Genomic DNA, 18,469 nt, shown 5'->3' with positions numbered 1-18,469 from the left:
GCCTTGTTGGCCTGGGGGGAGCCCAGATTGTGCTAGAAGTAAGGAGGAGGCTTTGGCTGCTGTCAGCCTTCCCTGGGCCAAAGCTGAAGTCCAGAGCTGACCTTTCCAACCTCTGCTCGGGCTGATGGAGGAGGCAGTTTGCTGGGGAGCAGCTGCTCTCCCTGCTCAGCCCCAATCTGTCAGAGAAGCTGTTCTCCAGCAGGAAAAGGCAAATTAATTAAAGCGTGCAGTATGTGAGCCACCCGGGCTGTAATTGGGATCTTGGTGCACAGCACATAAATGTCACACGGCTGCTGACTCCGTGTAGAGGGGTAACTCGGCACACGGAGGGGCCGGCAGGGAGACGGCTTTTGATTTCTAGCTGACACCCTCTGCATCCTGCCAGCCAATTAATGTCGGTGCCCCCCCTTCCCCGCTCTGCGGCAGCACCGGCCTCTCCTCCTGCCCTGCTGCTGGGCGCTCCTGCCGTGGTAAGCGGTGGGAGGCTCATTAAAGCGTGTTCAGTGCACTCCAGTGAATGCAGGAATTTGTTTCCCCGCAGCGTCGTGAACAGAAGCATCTCTCATCTGTTCTTGGTTAGCTCCCTCTACAAGTGTTTATTTTTCCTCTTAAGTGATTGTTTCTAGCGTTCAGTACAAGCAGGAAGTAGCAGGGCTCATCTCTCTGTGCTTGGAAGCTGGCACTGGGGGCATCATCTGAGCCTCTGGGCAGGGTGCTTTCCCCGTGTGGCCCTGCCAGAGGGCTGGGGGACTGCAAGGCACCCCTTTCCGCTCCGGCCTGGAGCCAGCTCCTGTAGCATCCTGGAGAGGGTGCAGCAAGGTTTCCTGAGTGCCTCCCCCCTGAAAATCACGTGCTTTTTGTTGGGCCTCCAACCATGCCCCTTCCCCATGGGGGTTCCTGGTGGGTGCCGAGGACTGCGCTGTGCAGGGAGAGTCTCATATGCCAGGTCAGGCCGGGCTCCTCCACCGCGGAGGTGCTGTGCAGGCAGGACTGGGGGGGCCCGAGCCTCAGGTGCACAGGATTCAAGGGGCGTTTATCAAGAAAGGGAAGTTCTGGGCAGTGGAGCATGTGCCCCTATGTTGGCTTTAAAGAGAAACTGAAATTTATAATTTTATAGATACATAACACATATTTTACAGATGGACAGACAGAGGAAAGATTAAATGTTATGCCCAGGCTTTTCACTCAGAAAATGAGAGGCATGTTTGGAAACAGAACCCAGGTGTTCCCGTTTCCCATTCTGATCACAAGAGTCACCTCGTGTGGCAACAGCATTACAGGAACTTGCTCAGCATTAGTAAAGCCGTGTGTTTCCTTGTAGCATTCACGAGGCTCACCTGGGGACAAGGGGGTTTCTGCCCATGCAGCCACCACACTAGGCATTCCTAATGTCTCAGGATAGGGAAGTTATAGCAATCCAGGGGGCTGGGCATACTGACTCTGCCTGCTATGGCACCTTCAGGTGCCTCTGCTTTTGACGTGCTCCAGTCCTGCTCTTCCTGGCCCATGCTGTCAGGCTGACAAACAGCTGCGTTTGCTGGACGCGAGCTCCTGCAGCAGCAGAGCCATGAGACATTCAAGCTGTGAGTAGCTAGTTTCTACCCTCAGTCAAACCACATCCTTCCCTGCGAACCTATGTTCCCAAAGGCAGGAGTGATCTCTTGTGCTGTTGGAAAGCTTGTGAGGGTTAGAGGATAGGTTTATGTGCCCTGTTGATGGCTTTTATTCATGAATCTGGGTTAATTAGATGCAGAGATTAAAATAGTTTTAGCCTCAAGAATTTCACAGCATGCCATTACTGCCTCAAAGCAGGGAAAGCATTCAAAGTCTTGGCCTTTCCTGAAGTCTAATGTTTGATCCATGATAACATTGTAGCTATTAAACTCCTTCTCAATTCCCAGTTCAATAATACAGTAATACCCTGATAGGATCGTGGCTGGCTCTGATTACAGATTGGCTCTAATCTCTTCTCCAGAGTACAGAATGTGGGGCAATGCCACCACATTGAGAAGAAACTTTAATTTGCAGATTATTTACTTTCATAGCAGACTTCAGGCTCGGGGATAAACCAGTTCCTGTTATTGGTGTGGCGGTTGCTGGCTGCTGACCAGGCACTGCTGAAATTTGGATTAGTTTGCTAGGTGCTGCCGCTCTCTTCTATCTGGTTTCCCCAAATCCAGCCTCTGTCCTTCCACTTGCCCTTGTGAAGCCTCCCCAAGAGCGCAAATGGAGCAGCAAAGATCAGGGCTGCTGCTGCTCTTGGGTATTGACAGCCTGGATTTGCTCAGCCCTGCCAGGCAGGTCACTGAGTGCCCCCCTGCAGGCTGCCCACCCATGGCACCCCCTGCCCTCTGCATCTCCCTGCTCCCGCCGAGCAGCCTGGTGCCGAGTCCAGCTCGTGGCAGGAAAAGCAGGTCGTGCCAGCCGCCTGTGCCGCTGCAGGGCTCCGGCTCTGCACTTTGCGTCTGGGAAGGCAGCAGGGCAGATGGCTGGCATGGAGATGGGAGCGTTTTCTGTCAGGAGGCACCCGAACCTGATAGCAATGCTGCGAACACTGCTTCAACCACAGACAGAATTACAAAACATTCAAATGGTCTAATGAAGGCTGACTGGCAGCTATTAGGGAGGGTGATATTAAAGCATTTAAATGCTATGTCAGTACAAAGGGTTGCGTTTATCTGTCTGCCCACTGCAAAAGTTCCCTAGGAAGTCTTGCCAGCAGCCTGGTACTAATCACCTACATCAAAGCAAATGTTAATTAAAACAATTATTTAGGGAGGAAATAAGGCTGATCCTGCACTGCAGAGGGTGTCCGAGCACAGCCATGAAAAAACAGCTCTTGGGCTCTGGGGCTGGGTGTGAATAGCAATGACACATGGTGTTGTGAAGGAGAAAGCAGTTTGGTAACGTGCAGGGAGCACTTGGAGTGCAGGATGTAGCCTGTGAGGAGCAGGCTTTCCTGGAAAGCTGAGCAGAGGCCTTGTGAGGACAGAGCGCAGCCTTTGCCCCTGCCCTGCTCCCACCTAGTGCCTGGTGTGGCTTTTCTCACTCTCTTTCTCTGTGTTGCTGCTAGTGAAGTGCGAGAGAAGGGCTGTGTGGTGGGTCCTTTACTCCAAGGTCCCAAAAGCTCCTTTGTGGTGGCACTGGGTTTTCTGCTACTGACAGGTGTCCCTGTAGGTGTAAGAGGGCCAGGGGCTGGTCCTTCCTGGAAAACTCATTCAAATGTGCTGGTTGGGGGTGTGGGCTGGTATCGTTGCCGTTTTTGGCCTCAGATGGAATGTCTGGCATAGGTTAGAGTGCAGTGACCTGGGAAAAGCCCTGGGAAAAGCCTAAGAGTGCTGAAGAAGGATAAACCTGGTATTGTTTTTTGATGAGATTTTGGATTCGCTTGACAAAGGTAGCTGTGTTGGCATAATATGCTTAGACTCCTGTAAGGTATTTGACATAATATTTCATGACAGCCTGATCAGAAATTAGCCCTATACAGCACTTTGTGGGCTTAATGCAGCTAAGTGCAGGGACATATGTTTGGGGACCCAGAATGTAGGTCACGGCAAGGGGGGTGAGGGCTGTTCTCTGCAGGCAGCGAGGAGGGGGTCTGGGTGGCCATGGCAGGCACTAAGTGTAGCTGAGAACCTGGTGTCACAAGTGACTAGTGCTACTTACTGTGGCATCCTGCCCAACTGCCAGTGGCACAGAGGGGCTGAGCGACTGAGCTAACTGCCTAGAGGTTATTTTGGAAGCCAAATGCCCTGGGAATATCCTGGCTAACTCCCTAATAGGAATCAGAGGTGTCGCGAAGGGCACAGGGCATGGGCAGGGATGTCAGTAGTCACTAAACTGCCAGCGAGTAAAACTTCCCTATGGGTCCCGTGTGCTGCTCCCTGCCTTGAAGCCATCTCCGTCCCAGTGGGATGCTGGAGGTGACCTTGGGGGTCCGTTACCTGGCCAGGAGAAGCCTTTGGCAAGGCCAATGTCCTCCACCCTCTGCTGCCTGGCTCAAGGGTCCCTTGTTGCTTTGCTCCAGGCAAGGGGATCATCGCATCCCTGTGGGGCTAGTTCTCCTGTGCTCCTTGAGCCTGTGTGGGGCTGAAATGTCCCAGGCCCATCCATTGCAGAAAGGGATGTGCAAGTAGTAGGTGCTGGCCAAGGGCAGCGTGGTGGGGCAGGAGAGGGCACCTGGGAGGCTGTTGCCTCCTGCCCTGGGAGCCTTCCTGAGGCCAGGGGGGCTACTGGTTACCCCTGTGCCAGGCTGCAGGTGCTGGCCGCCCCGCGCAGGGCGGGCTGCCCTGTGGAGGCCCCGATGCGGGCAGCGGGGTGGCTGCTTTTCCCTCCTTGCCCCTGCCTGGCCGGGCTCCTGGGGCCTTCTCCTCTGCTGCTTGCTGTGCTGTCCCCGCCGCCAGGTCTCCTTGCCAGAGCTCCCCAGTGAGCTGTGGGGTTAGCGGCATCAGCGTTTCCTCCCCTCCTGGCTCTTCCTGAGGGCTCTCCTTACCAGATACCTGGCCCCATGCTCCCTTTTGTCTGTTACCTCTCTTGCCAGGTGATTTTTTTCCAGCAGTTTCATTCGGTTCCTCCTCTCAGTCCCCATTATCCCCTCCCAGCATTTTATTTGTCTTATGCTTGTCAGCTTGAGCTGGCTTTTTTTCCTGGGAACTCTGCCTTGCATGCAGCTAATGGGATTGATGGGGGCGGGCTGGTTCGAAGACAGCCCTTGCTGCGGTTGGAGAAGATCATGGGGACAGGGCTTGCGTCCTGCCATCCGCCCCTCCAAGATGCTTCAGGGCCACACGTGTTCCCGGGATGGCTGCGGCGCGCAGGACACCCCTGGCGTGGGGAGCCCCACGCTGCAGCTGGAGGTTAAGCTTTGCTGCCCGGGCTGGGCTGGGGAAGGCATTTTGCGTGCTGCCTGGAGAGGAACATGGCCCTGGCAGCTGTGTGGCCTGTCTGCTGCCTCTGCACCCTGGTTTTTCGCTCTCCCAGCCCTTCCCCACTTGCTGTGCACCGGAGAGCCAGGAGTTCAGGGCTGGCTGGGTTTGGTCCTGCCTGGTTCTGATGGAGGGGCCGGTGCTCCCAGCACTTCCAGTCTCAGTACCCTCTCTTCCTTCAGCCTACACAATGTTAGCTTAAAGAGGTGGTAAATGGCCTGAAACCGCCATTTCCTTCTGTCTTGAGCCTCAACTTCATCAAGGCTGTTTAAGGCTGTCCAGATGGTCTAATGGACCTCATCAAAGCACACTTTGTATCAAAGTTCAGAACTATTTGAGGAATCCTGGCTTGATAGTGGTGGTAACAGTTTGGCTGGACCAGTTGCACGTTTGCCTCAGTTCATTGCGGACATGGTGGGTGGAGGGAGCTGTGCTCTGAAAGTCTTGTGGGGAAAACTGGAGTCCCCAGCTGGGTTGGGGAGGGCCAAGAAAGGATTTGAATGGCTTTTGTGAGGAAACACAGCTATGGTCACCAGACTGTTGATAGTCAGGTCCCACCAAGAGATCCAAGGAAGTCACTGGTAGCAGCTGCTGCCAGGAGGGAGGGATATTTTTGCAGCAAGCAGATTTTGAGACCTTCCAGCAATACCAGTCTGTGCTCGTGAGGCAAAGTCTGGGCCTCACCAAAGTAGGGAGTTCATCCAGGAAGGGAAGACTCCTTGCCCATTTTGCAGTGTGTGTCTCTGCACATACTTGACTTTGCACTGAGTATATCCCTTCTCAGACCAAGAGCTACCCTCTTACTCCGCCTGGAGATGGAAATGAACTTGACTGTGCTGCTGCCTACAGAAAGAAGCAGCCACCAGCCCAAGTGACATGGCTGCTGGAGAAGCTCCTTGTCTGGCGATGTCACTGCCTTCAGTCTGGGCATCCTCTCTGGGTGAGGAGGGGAGGCTCAGCCATGGCATCTGCAGGATACCTTGGTGCCCCGTGTTGTTCTTGCACTGCAAAATATACCGCGAGACTGGCATGCTCAACATTGTGCCGTGGTGCCAGGTACGGACCTGGACAGTGCAAGTTTGTCACTGGCCAGTTGCTGCCTGAAGGGATTACTCCTCTCTATCAATCTCTTTGCTTTAGCACATTGCATGGATTATTTTTTTAAACTCTGCATGGATTATTTGTGTGAACTTTGCTCTGTGCTTTCCAGACAGGCCATCTGTACTTCAGGACGGGCTCTGGCATAGATGCTGGGCTCCTACCCCACTGCAAAATAGGTGAACTTCTTGTTCTCTGTGCTAGGGATGCTGCAAGGTTTCCAGGCTTGCTTCAGTCTCTGAGTTGGTGAAATCCCTTTACTGTAGAAAAAAGAAACAGATTATTTTTCGATCTGTTCATCAATGTACCTGCAGCTTCCATTTCACACCAGGAAAAACCCTGAAAGTTCCTAGCAGATGTTGACCACCTGAAGGGAGCTTAGAGAAGGGCACAAATGAGGACCTGAAGGGGTAGTTTTATGAAGGGAGATTGAAAAGAACTAAATATGAGTACGTCTGCAAAGTGCCTGCTATGTAGAGATGCAAGGAATGGTTCCTGGCAAAAGTAAAAGCTCAGTGTGGGCAGAGGGATGCTGAGAGCTGGGGTTTCGGGGAGGATGGGCCGGGTGGAGGGGCCGCATGGCGTGTCGCTTGCTGGGGGGAGGCCGGGCAAAGGGCTGTAGGTGAACAACCACCCTGCTCTCTGTAGACCACATCCCACAAACGGCACATGGGGTTTGCCTTGACAAAGCTGCTCTTCTGTTCCTCTGGCCACACGTGTTGCAGGAATGGACACAGCACCCCTTGTGTGGAGGGCCTGAACGTGCCAGCTTGCTGTTCCCTGGGCTGCACGCTGCCGAAGAGCTCACGGCTGCAACATCGGGTGCTCCGCAAGTCGCGTGCTTTCTGGAGTTGCTGGGAACTCTTCTCCTCGGATTCCTGGATTGTAAGGCTGCATGTGCATTCCCTCCCTTCCCTCTGCTCTTTTCTAATGCTCTCCTGGTCTCTCCCTGGTCTCACCGGGACGCCCCTTGCCTGTGCCACAAGCTCTTCAGCCGCCCGGCAGTGCCACTGTGCTGCATCTCAACCTGCAAACCTAATCACTGAGAGGCTGGAAATTAAGTCCCATCGCAGGCTCATTTTAGTTAATAAAAACATCAGGCTGGGTTGTTTTTTAATTTATTTCTCTGATGTGATTATCTGCCTCCTGCTTGCTGTTCCATCAGCTCCCTGCCGGGTGGAGGGAGCGGGGTTGCTCGGTGCGGGCAGTAGGAGGGTTAATGCAGTGATGGGCTTCCACTGGGCACCTCGCTGGCCGAACTAGGAGTGTCCCCCGCAGAGGGTGGGTAACCTCTCTGGGGGCGTGAAATCGGCCTGTGTCCCAGCTCCCTTTCCACTGACCCTCTTTCTGCCCAGCGCTTTGTTTCCTTTGCTCTTCCAGCTGATTTTCCACCCTTGGTTCTCTGCTCTGGTGGTGTTGCTGCATTCCCACCTGCTCCCAGCCCTTTGGCCTGGCCCGCTGTAACTGAAGCTGTTAATTTAATGAATGATGGGACTGCTGCTCAGGGCTGAGCCCCAGTGCAGGCTGTCCTGGGTTAAATGTGAGTGAAGCTGCAGGGGCACCCGAGCTCAGCTGCTAAGAGAATGTGGCGGGGAAGGCTCGAGTGAATCTCAGTCATTCCAGGCTCTGTCTGGGAGGAGGCAGCTTTCAGTGGCCGTTCAGCCAGGCCCCTCTCTGGCCACCAGGAAGGCAAACTGCCACCACTGCGACCCACACAGGCAGTCTGCCTCTTGCTGTGGCCCTCAGCATGAGGAAAGTCCTGGCATCCCTTGCGAGGGAGAGGCGTTTTGCCTCCCACTGAGCCAACATTTCCAAGCACAGCAAAGGGGGTTTTTGGGCCGCATCTTCTGCAACTGTGTTGCTCCTCCCTTCCCTTAGCTGCTCCCAGTGCCCACAAGGCTGTATCTTGCAGACACCTCCTGCCCAACCACTCCTGCTCTCTGAGCAGCCTCTCGCCTGCCTCCCAATTACCTGACAGACATAGCAGTGAGATTATTGTAATGATCCCCAGCAAGGCTGTATCAGGAATTATGCTGATAAATCTAAAGAGACAGTTTATCTAAACAAGCAAGCAAACAAGAGAAAAACAAAACAAAACAAAAAAAAAAAACCCTGGCCCTGTAATTTAATACAGGCTTATTAGCTGGGCCAGCAGAGTACAGAGCGCTCATCCCACAGCCTTGAGTCTCCTTGTGAAAGGGCTTCTTCCTATAGCTGAAGCCCTTAGTGAGGTTTAGTCTTGGCTAGGGCTTTGGGCAGTGGAGTTTTCCTCTGTGGGGCAGGCAGAGTACTGGTCTAGGGCCGGATGTGGAGTAGGGCAGTCAGGGGGCAGGTGATGAAGAGAAACATATCCAGAAGCTGTGAATACTGAACGAATTCCTTGTGAGCATGCTCGCCCACCCTGGAGGTTAAGGTAAGTGACTCACAGCTGGCCTGCTGACTTCCAGTGGCCCTATGGAGGGGCAAGGGCCACTGCGGTCCGAAGGCTTAGCACAGAGCAGGTACAACAGCCCTGGGCAGTGACTGAGAAATGAGCACTGGAAAGTAAGTCAGGGAGGGAGCAGTGTGGGAAACTGAAGAAGATGATGGTCTGTGGGCTCTGGACTCTACTTCCTCACCTTGCTTTTAGGCTCTGTGAGAATCCTCCCCAGAGGACAGGCACAGACATGAAACAATCATTTGGAGAGGCTTTCACTGAGTGTAGCTAAGTGTATGGGAATGTAATGAGGAAGTGTTACCTTTGGGAACGTGTTGAAACGTAATCCTAACCTTGACATAAGTGAAGTCCAACCCATAGCCTAGAAGGAAAACGTTATCAGTGAACGATATTTCTGCTGCATAGCCCTTTGGAGCACCTTTGCAGACTGATTATAGCTCTACCACTAAGCTTTGTCTCTCACCTAATCCTAACTATGGACTAAATGTAGGCTTTGGATGAGAATAAGCTAAGAACCCTTACCATAGGTGCAAAAGAAAAGGTTGTCAGAAGAGAAATCTCCATGCATCCTACGCCTTCTTTTTAGAGACACTTTGTAGCCCCATTCTCACTGGACATTAAAGGTTTGGTCTCTCCCTACCTGTGCTACTACTTGTCCTAAAATCTTGGGCTGGCTGTTCCTTAGCGTAGAACACACATCCTTCACACAGAGGAACATGTTGTCAGAGGAGATCTAGTTTTGGAGTCCACCAGTTCCTTTGCATTTGTAGTCCAGCTGCAGCTCCCTGCTTTGTCTCTCTCTAAAACTTGAACCTTATGTTAGCTCTAAGCTTAGCTGGAGTTGAGTCTAGGTAAAAGTGTTCTCACAAGATCTAGCAGAAAATGTCATAGGACACTTCTTTCTGCAGCCCAGGACTTTCCTTAGAAGTCCCTCGGCAGACTCACTTGGCGGACCTCAAGGGATTGTCTGTTACCAAACCCTGCACCTAACCTGTACCAAAACCCTTCTGTAACACTAACCCTCACAATGAGCTCTGATGGAGCGTCCATTCCAAAACCCCTATCCTTGTGTCCAGACAGAGATGGTGTCGGAGGAGAATTTTGGGGCATCTTACGTCTTCCTTGGTGGGGGTTCCCACAAGCATTAGGCTGTCTCCCTAATGTAGCCCTAATCCATCAGGCGGTGTTTGGTTGTTGCTTAGCAAAGAATATCCATATGTTTTAAAGGTAGACAACAGTATGAGAGGACAACTCTTTTACAGCCCTTGTGCAGTCTCTATCAAAAGGGGAAAGGGTTTTCCCTAAGGATGTCCCGTAATAAGAATACCAGTGTGGTACTTTTTGTCCCTCGGAGAGCCCTTTTCAGTGGCAGTGCATTGACAGCTCTATGCCTTGTATTTCTCTTAAGCTAACCCTAGGTAGCAATTAGGTAAGGCAAGGACACCCATAGGTGTCTCACGGGAAACGTTTGTCCCAAAGCAAGACTTCTGGTGCCTTTTTCCTTCTCTTGGAGGTTCTTTTTCTTTGGCAATTCAATGGCTGATCTGTGTCTGTGTTTCTCTGACCCTAGCTAGCAGTGATGAAGCTAGGGTACCCCGAGGTGTCTGACAGGAAAATGTTGTCTGAGGACAATAACCTGGTGGAGTTTTCCTTCCCTTGGGGCTCCTCTTTCACTGGGGATTCAGTGACAGCTCCATGCACTATTTCTCTCCAAACCCTATCCTAAATCCAAGTCTAACCCTATCTCTAGTTTGTGCTGAGTCAAGGTAAGGAGGCACTGTAGGGATTCCCTGGAAAAGGCTGACCCAGGCCTTTTTTTTTTGATGGTGTTTTTCTTTTTTTTTTTTCCCTTGGAGACTCCTTTTTGGTACCATTGCATTGTCATTCATTATGTCATTTTTTTCACAGCCTGTTTTCATCCTGAATCTTATTCCATTCATATACCTTGTCTTTGTCTTATCCCTTACCAAAATATTAACCCTAACCCTCAGTATTGTCCTTTTTTGATCTGAGGATTTTTTCCAGGTTTCATGGATATTTGGCAAGATAAAATATTATCAGTGGTGAATTCCTTGTTCTGGATTTGCCTTCCTTCGGGAGCTCTTTTGTAGTCCAATTTTAAGTGGACATCTAGGCCTTTTCTCTCTCTTCTGTGATGATAGAATACTTCACTTTTGAACTGCTCTTTAGGAAGAGTCTCCAGGCTTTGAGTTATTTTCTTACTTTTTTGTTCACCAGATTCTGTCCTGCTTACCCATTAAGGGTTTTACAAGTGCCTGGAGAGCTTTTTTGTGGAGATATCTGGTTGTGTCTATGAAGCCATACCCAAGCATCTGTCATATCCACTTGCCTTCTGCCTTGGAGTTTGAAAGATGCCATTTAGCTCCTTGCTGCAGCTTTCCAAGCTGTAGCTTCCCAAGCTGACTACACAGTAGCCCATTTCTTTTTCAGGATGAACATGTAGAGGAAGACTCCTCGAACTGCGCTAGATTTTCCCCTGGTGAAGCCTGGAGCAGGGACATGTGAGGGGGTGCTGGAGCCTGCCTTTCATCAGGAAACTAATTATCACGTTCTTTCTCTCTGTGTTAAATGTTTTATTGACATAGCAATTGCCAACTGTTTTTTACCTGCTGTGGTTTTTGCCTGCTTGCTGTGTTCCTCCTGGTTTCCTTCCTTGTGAGCAGGAGTGTAGGTAGCGTTAATATTAATGGAGTTTCTCAGATAGGTAAATATGTGTGGGGGTAGCACAAATTCTGTCCAAATACAGGGGCCGAGCTGCCCCGCCTGAGGTGAGACACACACAGAATTCTCTGTCTCACAGCAGAATAGGTGATTACATCAAACATTTAAATAGAATCCTTTAAAACAGTAGGTGCATTAAAGCAAATATTTATTAGGCTGCATGATTACAATAAGCTAGGCTCCATCAAGCTGCCTAGTGAGTTAAATCTGATCAAAGAGACACTGTGATGTAGTGAGGGCCGTTGGCTCCCTGTCCCTGCTTCCAGGGGAGGAGAAGCCCATGGTGCCGCAGGGGAGATGATAGAAGGGCTTGGATTTGCCTCGGTGCCCGTGGCACTCCTTTCAAGCAAAGAGGCTTCTGTGACTGCACGCTGGTGCTTCAGTACCCATGTGGGTCTGGAGCTTGGGGTGAATCTCTTTCCTGGGGATGGCTGCCACTGTTTTAGTTCTTCTTGGATCTAGTGAGGGTCTGTAGGATTTAGACACTCCTTTCCCCTTAGCTTAGTACCCATTGTCCCGGGGTTGCCTCTGGGTTTTCTTTTCTCATCCCTCAAAGGGCATGCCAGATAGGGCAGTATCTTAGCAATGGCAGCAGAGCTGGGAACATGGTGTCAAGTGCAAGTGGAGGCAACTGCTTGCAAAATCTGTGAGTTTGCTCTTGGTACTTTTAGGTCATATTCAGACCCCCGTCACTATCCATCAGTGCACCAGACCACGTCCTAGGATGAACCTAACTTTAACCACAGTGTGTTGATTTCAGACTAGCCAAGGGTCAGATTTCACTTTCGGACAAATTATCCATCAGTTAAGACAATGAACACAGGCTCCTTTGCATACCCTTCCCCAAGGCTGTTTAAAGGACATTCATTTAAGAAGGGTGTTTTTTTTCTATTCACATTTCTGGGCTATTTTCTTGTCAGGTGAATATGTAGGTGTTTGATTTCCTTTGTTACCACCAGTAAACCGTTACGGGAATCCGCCTTTTCCTCTCGTCTGAAGATTCATAGCTAATTCCCTTCCTCGTTCTCAGGCACTGCCCTAGTCATGCACTGAATGTACATGAATCTGATAGAAATTTTGCCCTGAGAACTTGTTCCCACCCATACTGATATGAGTGGATTTATTGTGGTTATGCTGCCTCTTTCTCCAAACCAGTGGTGTCCTGAAGTTGACACTTAATGCTGTCCCACCATCACTGTCTGCTCATGGCTGTAAATGAATTTTTTTTGTGTTTTATCACTCTAACCAATATTTTTTTTCCTTCCTTTGTCTTTCAGCTCTGCTCTCACAGTTCAGACAATAAATCTCTGGCCCTGGTCACCCATCACCCACCTTCTTGGCATGCAGCTGTGCTGGACTGTCTGGGTGCTCTGGTGCTAGCAGGAGCTGCTCACTGCTGGTCCTCAGGGGAGGGAAGGAACAGAGCAGAGAGTCAGGACGCTGCTGCAAGGTTGGATGCTGCGAGCCAGAACAGAGCTGTGGGAGCTTGGAGAGAAGCTCCCCTGAGGGAGCGAGATGGCTGGTTATGAGCACCACAGGTGCTGCTTCCCAATGTATGGGCAGGCTCCAGGAGGCCAGAACAGGCCCAGTGTGTCGATGATTACCAGGGATTCTTGCTGTCTTCCACCGCTGCTAGGAAATGACAGGTTAGTAATATGCCAAGGGAAGAGCTCAAGCCTACATTTCTACTTTTTTTTCTTGTTGTGGTGATGTTCTTTTTTTTTTTTTTGTCTTTTTGTGATAATAGATATAAAAGAAGTGATTCAGAAACACTTTACCCCTTAAATTACCCAGAAAGCAAGTAAGAGTTGCAAGAATGGGACTGTAACAAAACAATTATAGTGAAATATTCTAAGTCGTGCTTATATGGCAAATGTGACAAAATTGAGTGCAACCTTAAAATAGCAGCAGCAATCTTTTAAAACACAAAAAGCAGATGATTATTGACTAAAGGGATTGCAGTGTGCCAGAGTGGGAGGCAGTCTATTGTATTTAACTCTCTCCAGAGGTATGTGCTCTCTGTGGCACCCTGAAAGTTGCAGTGGGCATGGGTTGTAGCTTCCTTTTCAATTCTGATGAGGCGGGAATGTCTCTGGAATCCCTGCAACCAGTGAAATTGGATCAGGAGAGTTTCAACTCCCATCTTCTTTCTAGTGTGTCTGTGGGACCCACACCGGTTTTTACCATCTGCAGCTTGGGCATGTAGTCTCAAAGAGTTATCCAAGCTTGCTCTGTGTACAGAGCTAGGCTCATTCCTGAGGGTGATCCAAAGTCAGTCATGTGCAATATATGTAATAAATCACCCTCAGGCAGTGCCTATCTAGAGAAGGTGCTTGAGCAATTGACTGTGCCCAAAAAACAATCAACTTTAGAGGACTGAAGTCAACTGGGATGAAGTCCAATGTTTCACCTGTCCTGTCACTGCAGAGATTTTGTCTTCAGGAACACCTTTATTAAATTTATGAGCTATTTCACCATCCCTTGGCGGCATGATTTAAACAGAAAAATAGCTCTGAACAATCTATAGATACTTAGTCATTCCACAGATGCCAGAAATAGCTAATTAGCTGTGTGAAGAAAGACACTAATATCTGCCATTGTTCCAAGAGTATGAAGATGTGTAATCCCCAGACATCTGACAGATATGCAGGGACTTATGTCAATTGTATTAGTGGTCTGGACCTAGGCATTGCGGGATGACTTTCCATATTAGTCCCCAACATTATCTTCACACCCAGCTGGCTTCTTTACTGGCTTCTGCAGAGAACCCGAGCGTAGCACGGGCTGTAGAGGCTGAACCCTCCTTTCCCTGCCATGCCATTGCAAGGGCCCTTCAGGCCTGTGTGGGAGGTTGCTGGTGTGCCCCGTGCGAACCTTCTCCGCTGCTGCTGGCTCTGCACCTGCTCTGTGGCTAAACATAGGCACCCGCTCCTGGGGCTCTTGCTCTGGCATCTTTCACTGCTGCTAAAAATGACTTTTTACAAATAATGAAGGAATCTTTCATTACCCTGTCTCTACAAGCAGCCCAGGAGGCTGGGTAACAGCTGAGCATTAAGTGATGTGTCTAGCAGCTTTGGCTTGGATATGTTTGTTTCTCTGTCACTGATATAGGCATTTCATGAAGCATGATATAAGATTTGGCTGTGGATACCTCCCACAGGGCCTGGATGTAGTAATAAAACCAGGCCATGCGCTTTTAGTCTGCTCCTCTCTGGAGAGCTGCAGCAGCCCTGTTCCTCATGGATCCCTGCAAGGATCTGAGGTTGGAGTCCTCTGTGCCCTCCCTGCAGCATCGCTCCAGGAGCTTCTTTTCTACAGCATGGCCTTGTCCAAGCAAGTCCTGGGTTGACGAGTGACTCCCCTCTCTCAGAGCTGGCCGTGGAGTGCATCTGCTGCTACCCAGGCACACAGGTGAGCAGGAAGGCTGTTTCCAATATGGAAATTGCGTCATCAGGAAGAGGAGGATTTGTCCTCATAACTGTCTGCTTCTAATTTGAGAGATCAGCCTTTTCACACTTGGAGGCTCCAAGCAAATGTGGTTAAGGGGCAATACTTACTTCTGTCTTGATTCCCTTTACACATGTGTCATCCTATTTCCTTTAACAAACTATTAGGAGGGAGACAGATGGCTGTAGGGTGGTGTTCCCTGAAGGCAAGTCGGGATGACAACTGGCACCTCAAACAGGATTTTGGCAAGCAGCTCTGTCCCCCTTCAGAGGATGCCCTCAGCTGGGAAGAGCTCGTGGCTTGCCTTGGGGATCCTCAGACAAGCAACAGACTGGGAAAGGGGAAATGCATTCCCCTTCCACCTCTCCCATCGCACCTCCTCTGGAGGGCCTCGGGCTCTGCTGCTGAGACCTGGGGGCCAGGCTGCACGAGGGCCAGTTCCTGGCTCTTCCGAGCTGAACTGCAGCCACCTCTTGTGCACGCAGTGTGCGTGCAGCTCTGCCGGGCACCGTCTCTTCTGCACAAACATTCACAGCTTTTCTCCCCCGCGCTCTCTCTCCGTGACATGTGCTATGTCTGTATGCGCTTCTCTTGCTGTCCCTTCCTTCCTCTGCTTCTCACATACACACACGCACACTCTGGCAGCTATACATCATATATGTCTGCACAAGACTACCTATCCCTGCTCTTTTCTCCTACCTCCTTGCATTTTTTGTCATGTTGTCTGGCATACACACATGCATGCCCACATGGCTTTCTCCCTGCAGAGTTCTCCAGGTTGTCTCCTTCCTAGGCCTAGTAGCAGAGAGAGCTGCTGTGCCTGCTCCATATGTTGGCACTTTAATGCTAACAACAATTCTTGATATAAGCCTTCACACGCAACTCCCTTCGTACGGTGATGCTTGGGAGGGCTGAATCTGTGTCAACATAACTGTATTTTTTGTGTCTCTGCCTCTCCCTCTCTGCATTTTCTTTTTTTTGTTGTTGTGATTGCTTTGCTTTTGAGGGCAGGGGAAGCTGATAGACAGATTAGCATTTATTACCAAGCTGACTCCCGGGGCGTTATTAAAAGTGATTTGTAATGTAAATACTTCAGCCCCGTTTCCTTTAGACTAGAGTTGACTTTTATGAATATTTAAGACGTATGGATGGGTTCACCAGGTTTGTGGGAGAATGTCTGTTCAAGGGGGGAAGGTGGGCTGAGTGTGTGTGATGTGCTCTGGAATCTAGATCTGCCTCAGGGCAAAGGGATCTCTCGCCTGAGGAAGGAAAGCAGAGCATGAAACGGTAAATGTGAGACAGAAGGAAAATCTGGGGAAGAGAGAGACAGACAAAAAGAAAGGAGAGCAAAAATCTGAGCATATCTATGAGGGCATCTTTGCACAAGAGGGCAAGAATGATGTCTGAGGGAGAAAAGGAAGCAGAGAAGCAATGTGCATAAGACCTTTGCCCCACTTGCTCTTCCCTTCCCCCTCCCGCTGCAGTTTTCTCCATGTTTCCAGGCAGCCCTGTGCTCCCCACTCTCCCTGATTCCCTCCCACATTTCCAGAAGCCCCCTCAAAGCGACACTTTTTTGGCTTAAACAGACTCTTCCTGCAATGCCGCAGCTTTGCCCAGACTGAGCGGGATGGGAGGTCGAGATGGGCCGAGCGGTTTTCCCTGTAGGGAAGATGTGGGCTGCCTGCCGAGCAGCGAGCGTGTGTCGGGAGAGGGGGCAGTGAGTGGGCAGCGTGGGGCACAGCGCAGCCTGCGGAGAGGGAGGCGGTGCTGGCTTCGTCCCGGGCAGGACGCAGCAGCAGAGCTGGGTAGCTGAACAGCCACATGCTAAATAGTCCAGCAGCTGTTTAGCTGTTTCACACGCTGAAGTAATGAGTGATACGTGTTTCTTCGTTTGCAAAGCACATGCTGTGAGCATGGGGCTATAGGATGAAAGAAAATCCTCCAAAGGCAAAGACTGGCATTAATTTGTGCTCCAGGAACTGGTAGTAATTGCTGCTGAGGCAGGTGCCCCGCTGTGCCAGAGTCCCACACAGCTGCTTGGCCCCAGTCCCTATCCTGCCTTTTCCTGCAGGCAAAGAGCAAAGCTGGCTCAGAGGTGCGAGGAAGGAATTTCTGATTCACAAATGGGAGGTGACACACAAACACATTCCCTGCCTTGCCCGAGGACGTGTGTTAGCCCTGGGCCCTAAAGGGGCACTGTGAGCATCCTGGGAAGGATATGTGTAGATATAGTGGCCAGGCACTGGGTTCTGTGCAGGAAGAATGGATGGGTGTTTGTGTGCCTGTACTGTGCAGATGGGCAAGCTGAGGACTCACAAGTATGGTCCTTTATGGTTTTTCAGATCGAGTTCTCTCCTGAGTAGGAGCTCTTGCAAGTCAGTGGTGTTCATGACCCACTAGGGCATTCATCTTCTTCAGAGATTATTTTGGATGGGAGCTGTGCACCAAGACAGGACATCAGGGTGACCACTTTTCACCACATCTCCTATTTTGGGGGCAGGAGAAGTCTGATTTTACATTGTGCTGGGGTAGGGGTAATATTTGAGATAAAGGATCCTGCTAGAGCCTTGGCAACAGTTACACGAGACATGGCCAGTCCTCGGGTCTTCCCAGATCCCTACAGATTAATCCCAGATTACAGGTCCTGACTGTCAATGACTTACACCTAGGGAGACCAAGAAAGCTCCTGGCTTTGTCTGGGCCACTAACACGGAGACACGTTAGCTAATGCAACATGTATCTATCAGAGAGATGGCAACTAGAAGTTCCTCCTGCCTTAGTCTGTGGAAAGACTCATCCCACATAACAATCTGGCCAGGGGAAAATGGGAGCTGGAGTCAAATACCATTTTTCTTGGCTGGTTCATACACTGCTTAGGAAAGAAGATGATGTCACTTTAAGTAAAAGCAAGTGTCCTGTGCAACTCCCTGGCAGTGCCTGAGGAGGGAATGTGTGAAGACAAGCAACTGCTGTTTCTAATTGGAATATGTATGGGGAGCCTTTTCTTTCAGGAATGCTACGTCTTTTGATTTATGAGGGTGGATAAAGCTAGCATATGAGTTAAAAGTTGGGAAGCTCAGGACTTTATATGTGATTTAGCTGCACTTTTATTTTATACACCTGACTGATCAGCATTGGAAGAAGACTCCTTGCAGGTCATTGCAGTCTTCTGTCTAGCTGCAAGGAGCTGCAGCTTCAAACAAGACTCCAGGACGTTCAAATAGTCTTTGGAGCAGTTATTTCCTCTGTCTGATGAGTTCAGCCAGAGCATGACAAAGTCTTATATACATTATTTTGGTGGTTGGGAGAGGAAGAGAGAGCGGTATTATTTGGGGTCAGGGCTGTGGGGAGAGCGGGGAGACTCCAATTAACTGACTTGAGGCTTTGGCAGGTTTTGGGCAGTGACTGTGAAGATGCTGCGGGCGGCTGTTAAGCTGGGGAAAGTCAATGAAGCCTTGCTGTGGTCAGTGCAATTGGGCTGCTCTGCACTAGCCCATGTGGGGAAAGCTTTATCTTCACACTTTCCAAAGGAGAGAAAATGAATACCCAGTTGCCTGAATACAAGTAAATAAATGCCACGATCTTGCCAAGGGTGAGCAAAATAAAAATGATGCTCCTGCCTTGCTGCTGTGGCAGGAGCCTGGAGATGTTCAGAGGGAACAGTCTGAGTGTTCATGCAAATGCCAATAGACTTAACCTTCCCAGGTGCAGAGCAGAGCACTTGAAGCTGCAAATGTGTCATCGGGGAAAATTGTGTGAATTATCATACAATGTTCTCTCTGCTGAGATTCAGAAATGTGTCCTCATCTTCAGGGAGGAA

This window comes from Tinamus guttatus, unplaced genomic scaffold (assembly GCF_059628265.1).
Source record: "Tinamus guttatus ecotype Peru unplaced genomic scaffold, ASM5962826v1 Tinamus_guttatus_pri_ptg000089l, whole genome shotgun sequence".
Lineage (NCBI taxonomy): Eukaryota > Metazoa > Chordata > Aves > Tinamiformes > Tinamidae > Tinamus > Tinamus guttatus.
Note: the sequence above shows the minus strand (reverse complement) of the source record.